General features: G+C 43.4%; 1 non-coding gene across 1 annotated transcript; it reads left to right on the top strand.

Moving 5' to 3' along the window:
• Positions 1-822: 822 nt before the first annotated feature.
• On the top strand, positions 823-897 carry Trnat-cgu. Its single transcript has one exon. It is a non-coding gene; the product is annotated as a tRNA-Thr (tRNA).
• The last annotated feature ends 7,394 nt before the right edge of the window (positions 898-8,291 follow it).

Raw genomic sequence — 8,291 nt, 5'->3', positions numbered from 1 at the left:
ATCCTTCAAAGGACACACTTCGTTGATGTTCCAGACATAGCACGACTACATCCAATACCGTTGCTGATGGCTTGACGTATATTAACGGCATCTGGAGACTACGTCAGTATAGCCATGCTCTTCAAAGTCAGTTAGGAATCGCTGCCCCTTCCCCCAGACAGACGAGGTCTTGGCCTAGCCCGTGTCCTCGACAAAGCTTTGTCCCTGTTTGCCAGCTAGCATATCAAGCTGTGGCGCCACCGCCTGGAAAGTTTTACGGGTCTGCTGCTGGATTCCGGCCGTGGTGGGCGTGCGGTTCTAGGCACTTCAGTCCGGAACCGCGTGACTGCTACGGTCGCAGGTTCGAATCCTGCCTCGGGCATGGATGTGTGTGATGTCCTTAGGTTAGTTAGGTTTAAGTAGTTCTACGTTCTAGGGGACTGATGACTTCAGATGTTAAGTCCCATAGTGCTCAGAGCCATTTGAACCATTTTGCTGCTGGAGCCCCTGGTACATCACAGACAGCGAAACTTCCTGGCAGATTAAAACTGTGTGCCCGACCGAGACTCGAACTCGGGACCTTTGCCTTTCGCGGGCAAGTGCTCTACCAACTGAGCTACCGAAGCACGACTCACGCCCGGTACTCACAGCTCCACTTCTGCCAGTACCTCGTCTCCTACCTTCCAAACTTTACAGAAGCTCTCCTGCGAACCTTGCAGAACTAGCACTCCTGAAAGAAAGGATATTGCGGAGACATGGCTTAGCCACAGCCTGGGGGATGTTTCCAGAATGAGGAGACGAGGTACTGGCAGAAGTGGAGCTGTGAGTACCGGGCGTGAGTCGTGCTTCGGTAGCTCAGTTGGTAGAGCACTTGCCCGCGTAAGGCAAAGGTCCCGAGTTCGAATCTCGGTCGGGCACACAGTTTTAATCTGCCAGGAAGTTTCATATCAGCGCACACTCCGCTGCAGAGTGAAAATCTCATCACAGACAGCGGTTAAGAAGTCACCCGATCGTGCCTCTGCAGCATACATATGGCGCACTCGCCTCTATGTGTGGAATATGAAATATCAGACACAGGTGAGCACCGTCTCAGATGTGGCTCAGCAGAAGATGTTAGGCTCTTGGTGCGACAAATTTGACATACTTTCTTCGAGTGACCCCGGAATGTATCGCACCTCGGCTTCTACTTTATCCGGATGAACTGTATTTCTCGCGCACCAAAACCAACGCAGTCACGTTTCTGGCCATGCAGTGAACCATTTATTTTTTCACGTTGGACCTAAAGACGTGTTGGACTTCAGGAACTACCTTCGAGAACGTCATTGCAAGACTGTACGGAACCCAAAGAACAGGCAATATTTTTCTAATTGCTTAGGTACTGTCCTACGCCACCCTGGACTCAGCTGGATCATCAACAATTAGGAGAAGATACACATTCATTGAGCTGAGGGGAATACGACAGATTATCGGTTGAGTAGCCTACGACATGCATGAAGAAATACCTGGGTGGTCAAGCTTAAGGAAATCAGCGATTGACCCTTTTGCATTGTGCTACGAAGCACATTTTCCGTTTCCCCGTATATATCTCGTCGGAAAGTCTAGAATTATATGTTTTGTTTACTTAGAGCACGATGTGGTGCTAGTTACGGGTATTTTAGGTGTGGTATAAAAAAATCAAAAATAAAAAAACTGAAAAATTAGAAAAGGTCCCATTGCTGATTTCCCTTCACCGCTCCTAACCCCTTGGCAGCGAAGGGTACAACGTGGCTAGGCCTCGGGTACGATCCCTGGGCTGGCCACTCTGCCCTTCCTGCCATCCCCTCCACACTCTCCCTAAAAAAAAAAAAAAAAATCACGGTGAATTCATTGGTTCTGCAACGACCTTGTCAAAAAGGGCGGAGGAGTGGACATAGCCGGCCGATGTGACCGAGCGGTTATAGGCGCTTCAGTCTGGAACCGCGCGACTGCAACGTTCGCAGGTTCGAATTCTGCCTCGGGCATGGATGTGTGTGATGTCCTTAGGTTAGTTAGGTGTAAGTAGTTCTGAGTTCTAGGGGACTGATGACCTAAGATGTTAAGTCCAGTAGTGCTCAGAGCCATTTGGGAAGCGACCATGAGAAAAAGATAGAATAACCAACCAAAAGATAACGTTCTATGAGTCGTGGCGTTGAATGTCAGAGACTTGGGCGTGGTACGGAAACTAAAAAATCTGAAAAGGGAAATGCGGAGTGTCAACTAGATATAGTACAGGTCTGTGAAGTGAAATGGTCAGAAGAGTATACAGTAATATCAACAGCAGCAGAAAATAATATACGGGAGTAGGATTATTTATGATTAGGAAGGTAAGACAGAGAGTGAGTTGCTGTGAACAGTTCAATGACAAAAATAGTTCACGTATACATGCCGACGTCGCAAGAAGAAGATGAAGACATACAGAAAGTATACGAGGATACTGAATGGGTAATTCAGTAGATAAAGGGATATACAACTCTAATAGTCATGGTGGATTCGTATGCGGATGTAGGGGAAGGAGTAGTTAAAAAGGTTACGAGAAAATATGGGCTTGGAACAAACAATGAGAAAGGAAAAAAATTGAGTCACGCAATAAATTTCTGCTAGTAATAGCGAATACTGTATTGAAGAATCACAAGTAGAAGAGGTATACTTGTAATACGCCAGCGGAGACGAAAAGATTTCAGTTAGATAAAATCTTTGTCAGGCAGAGATTCTGAAATCAAATACTGTATTCTAAGCCGTACCCAGGAGGAGATATATACCCAGATCAAAATTTAGAAGTGATAAAGAGTAGTCTGAATTTAAGAGATTAGTCAGGAACAATAAATACACAAACAAGTGAGATAAGGAAGTACTAAGGAATGAAACGGAAGTACTAAGGAATGAAGTGATACGCTTGAAGTGCTCTGAGGCCTTAGGTACTGCGATAATAAATAGCACAGTAGGCAGTTCAGTAGAAGAGGAATGGACCCCTCTAAAAAGTTGTCACACAAGTTCGAGAGAAAAACATAGGTACAAGGAAGGTAACTGCGAAGAAAGCATGGGTAACAAAAGAAATAATTCTGCTGATAGAAAGAAAGAAGGGAGTACAAAAAGGTTCAGTGAAATTCAGAAATACGAAAATACAAGTGACTTTGGAATAACATAAATAGGAAGTGCAGGGAAGCAAAGGCGAAATAACAACATGAAAAATGTGAAGAAATAGATAAGGAAATTTTTGTTGGAAGGACTAACTCAGCATATAGAAAATTCGAAACAAAATTCAGTTAAATTAAAAGCAAGGGTGGTAACATTAAGAGAGCAATGGGAATTACACTGTTAAATGTAGAGGAGAGAGCGGATAGACGGGAAGAGTATATTAAGGGCTTCTATGAGGGGACGGACTTGTCTGATAACATGATAGAAGAAGAAACAGGAGTCGATATGGAAGACGTAGAGGATACAGTATTAGAATCAGAATTTAAAAGAGCTTTGTGTGACTTAAGATCAAATAAGGTAGGAGGGTTAGATAACATTCCATCACAATTTCTAAAGTCATTTGGGGAAGTGGCAACAACACGACTATTCGCGTTGGTGTGTAGAAGATACGAGTCTGACTTTCGAAAAACATCATCCACACAATTCCGAAGATTACAAGAGCTGACAGGGTGAGAATTACTACACAGTCATCTTAACAACTCATGCATCACAGTTGCTGACAAGAATAAAGCACAGAAGAATGGGAAAAAAAACTGAGGATCTGTTAGACGACGATCAGTCTGGCTTCAGGAAAGTTAAAGGCACCACAGACGCAGTTCTGATGTTAGTAATCGAAGCAAGACTGAAGAAAAATTAAGACATGGACACAAGACCAGTTGACCTAGGAAAATCGTACGACAATGTAAAACGGTGCAAGACGTTCGAAAGTCTGATAAAAATAGGAATAAGGTATAGGGGAAGCTGACAACATACAATATACACAAAAACCAAGAAGGATTGGATGACCAACAACGAAGTTCTAGGATTAATAATGGTGTGACACAGGGCTGCAACCTTTGTCCCCTACTATTCCATCTGTATATAGAAGAAGCTATTAAAGAAATAAAAGAAGGGTTCCAGGGTGGGATCAAAATTTTGCGTGGAAGGTTATCAGCGATATAAATCGCTGATGTCATTGCTAACCTCAGAGAAAAATGAAGAAGAATTACAGGATCTCTTGAACACAAAGCAGAAGAAGTTAAGGAATTCTGCTACCTAGGCAGCAAAATAAAACATAACGGACGGAGGAAGGAAGACATCAAAAGCAGACCAACACAGTCTTATACGGCATTGTTAACCAAGGGAAGTCTACTGGTATAACAAGCCTTAATCTGAGAACATACGTTTGGAACACAGAATTGTATGGCAATGAATCACGTACAGTGGGAAAACCGGAACAGAAGAGAGTCTCAGCGTTTGAAATGTAGTGCTACGGAAGAGTGCTAAATAAGGAATGAGGAGGATCTCTACAGAATCGGCGAAGAAACAAATATTTCGAAAACACGAACATGCAGACGGGACAGGGTGATAGACATGTTTTAAGACACCAGGGAATAACCTTCATTGTACTAGAAACAGCCGTAGAGAGCGTAAACTGTAGAGAAAGAAAGAGATTAGAATCTCCTTTTCTTCTTCATTGTTTTTGAGTCATCAGTGTTCTGACTGGTTTGATGCAGCCCACCACGAATTCTTCTCCTGCGCCAACCGTTTCATCTCAGAGCAGCAGTTGCATTCTACGTCCTCAGTTACTTACTGTAAGTATTCCAATCTCTACCTTCCTCTACAGTTTTTACCCTCTACTGCATCCTCTCGGAATACAGAATTTATCCCCTGATACCTCAACAGATGACCTGCCGTATGTCTCTTTTTTCTTGTCAGTATTTTCCATAGGCTCCTTCCCTCGCTGCTTCTGCAGAGAACCTCCTGATTTCTTACCTTGTCAATCCACATAGTTTTCAACAGCCTTCTGCTGACCCACATCTCGAAGGCATCGATTCTTTTCTGTTCTGGTTTTCCCAAAGTCCATGTCTCACTACCGTACAATGCTGTGCTCCAAACGTACACCCTCAGAAATTTCTTCCTCATATTAAGACCTTTGTTCGATGCAAGCACGCTTCTCTTGGCCATGCCTTTCTTACCAGCGCTATTCTTTCTATGTCTTTCTTGCCTTGTCCGTCATAGGTTATTTTGCTACCTACGTAGCAGAGTTCCTTAACTTTGTCTACTCCGTGATCTCAAATTCTCATGTTAAGTTTCTCGTTTTTCTCATTTCTGCTACTACTTATTACTTTCGCCTTTCTTCGATTTATTCTCAATGCGTATTGTGCATTCATTAGACTGTTCGTTTCATTCAACACATCCTTTAATTCTTCTCCACTTTCATTGAGGACAGCAACGTCATCAGCGATTCTTATGATTCATATCATCTCACCTTAAATTTCAATCCCACCTTTGAACCTTTTTTTTATTTCCGTTATTGCCTCTCCGATGTATAGATTGAACAGTAGGAGTGAAAGACTGCATCCCAATCTTACAACATTTTTGACCCTAGCACTTCGTTCTTGGTGTTCCAGTGTTATTGTTCCCTCTTTGTTTTTGCACATATTGTGTACTATCCTTGTTTCCCTATAGTTTATCCCTATTTTCCTCAGAATTTCGACGTTGTGAAGTATTTGACGGGGTCGGACACTTTTTCTATGTCGACAAATCCTATGAACTGCCTTGATTTGTTTTTAGTCTGGCTTCTATTATCAACCGCAACGTCAGAACTGCCTCTCTGGTGCCTTTACCTTTCCTAAAGCCAAACTGATCGTCATCTAACACAATCTCAATTTTCTTTTCCATTTTTCCGTATATTCTTTTTGTCAGCAACTTGGATGCATGATCTGTTAAGGTGATTATGCGATAATTCCCGCACTTGTCGACTCTTGCTATCTTCGGAATTGTGCGGGTGATGTTTTCCCGAAAATCTGATGGTATATCGCCACTCATACGTTCTACACACCAACGTGAATAGTTGTTTTGTTGCCACTTCCTACAATGAATTTAGAAATTCCGATGAAATGTTGTCTATCTTTATTTCTTTCTTTCTTTCACTTGCGCCTTTGTCCCGAAATGATCGCAGGGTCGGCATGGTTACAACGGATTTGGCAAGGTTAATTTAAAGGGGTGGCTGAATGCCCTTCCTCCCGCCACCTCATACCCCTCAAGATCGAATCAGTGTATCCCAGCCGTCTGCGTCTAGTGTAAACCACGAAATAGTGCGGAAGTGTTACAAATGTCTGTGTGTCGTGTAACTGAGGCGGGATGTGGGTACCAGCCCCGTATTCACCTAGCGGTATGTGGAAAACCGCCTAAAAACCACATCCAGGCTGGCCGACACACCGGCCCACCTCGTTAATCCGCCGGGCGGATTCGATCCGAGGCTGGCGCGCCTACCCAGTCCAGGAAGCAGCCCATTTGCGCTCTCGGCTAACCTTGCGGGTAAATGTTGTCTGTCTCTTCTTCCTTATTTGATCTTAAGTGTTCCAAAGCTTTTTTAAATTCTGATTCTAATACTGAATCCCGTATACAGAACACATCCAGCAAGTAACTGAGCACGCAGGCTGCAAGTGCTACTGTGATAAGAAGAGATTGGTACAGGAGAAGAATTCCTGATAGGCAGCATCAAACCAGTCAAAAGACTGATGACTCAAAAAATTAAAAAAAAGTGGATCTGCGCCTACCCATTAAAGACGTAGTTTGTTAGATACTACTTTGTTCGTAAGAAATTAGTGCTGAAAATTAGGCGAACACGTGTAACAACTCCGGTATATTAAATCTATTTTGATACAGGCGGTACCTGTGGTATTACTGTATACCTTGAGACGCTCGCTTTCAATTACGCAACAATTGAAGAAATTCACCATCTATCCCCTGTGTTATACATTATAGTATCAGGTGACTCCGCAGAGGGAAGTGAATACAGGTGTCCCAGTGTCATCTAGTGAGGTACACAGATGGCAATTGTAATTTCTGCGAGTTATATTCAACCAAGCACATGCAGTGCGACACCTTACTGCAGTACAAGTTCAAAGAGCAGTCTGTTTGATCCAAGAAAGATGGTATTTCTATCGTATTGCTACAGATGGAAATGTCTCTCCATCTGTCATCCATTGGTCGTGAACACGCTACAGGGAGACAGATCAACGCACAACGCACAATGCACCTTTCTAGACTCTGAGAAGCTCATCTGCAGAAACCAGCATGGTTTTAGGAAACAGCGGTCATGCAAGACACAGCTCGCCCTCTTTGTGCATAATATACAACAGGTTCTAGATACCTCCTCCCAGGTTGATGCCATATTTCTCGACTTTCGAAAGGCGTTCGGCTCAGTTCCGCACTGCCGCTTGCTACAAAAAGTGCGCGCTTACAGTATATTCGATGACATATTCGGTTGGACAGAAAGTTTTATAACAGGCAGGGAGCAGTATGTCGTCCTGAACGGGATGACTTCAACAGAAACAAGCGTAACGTCAGGCGCGCTCCAGGGCAACGTAATAGGTCCTCTGCTTTTTACGATTTACATAAACGATCTGGTTGATGGTATTGACAGCGGCCTGAGACTGTTTGCCGATAATGCTGTAGTCTACAGGAAAGCAGTATCAAACGAAAGTTGTGAACAAATTAATGAGGATTTGCAGAAAATAAATGCGTGGTAAGTGTAACCTACTGCGTATAACAAGGCGAAAAGCCCCATTAATGTACGAGTACAAAATAAATGCCCAGTCTTTGGAAGCGGTAACATCCGTCAAGTGTCTCGGTGTGACTATTCGAAATGATCTCAAATGGAATGATCATATTACACAAGCAACGGGTAAGGCGAACTCTAGATTGCGGTTTATAGGTAGAATCCTGAAACGATGCAGTCCTTCATCAAAGGAAATAGCTTACAATACGTTAGCTCGTCCAGTCTTGGAGTATTGTTCGTCTGTATGGGACCCTTACCAGTTGGTTCTGATTCAAGAGATTGAGAAAGTCCAAAGAAGAGCGGCAATATTCCTGACTGGTACACTTAGCCATCGCGAGAGCATTACAAATCTCATAGAAAGTTTGAAGTGGAACACACACTTGCAGATAGACGGCGCGCCAAACAGAAGGGGCTGATCACTAAATTCTGAAATCCGATCTTCACCGAGGATGTAAAGCATATATTATTACTACCAACTTTCAAATCGCGCAGTGATCGCCATTCAAAGATAAGGGAAATAAGAGCTCGTTCAGACAGTCGATTTCCCTCG

The sequence above is a fragment of the Schistocerca piceifrons genome, chromosome 6 (assembly GCF_021461385.2).
Source record: "Schistocerca piceifrons isolate TAMUIC-IGC-003096 chromosome 6, iqSchPice1.1, whole genome shotgun sequence".
In the NCBI taxonomy this organism is placed as follows: domain Eukaryota; kingdom Metazoa; phylum Arthropoda; class Insecta; order Orthoptera; family Acrididae; genus Schistocerca; species Schistocerca piceifrons.
Note: the sequence above shows the minus strand (reverse complement) of the source record. Positions and strands in the feature narration are given on the sequence as shown.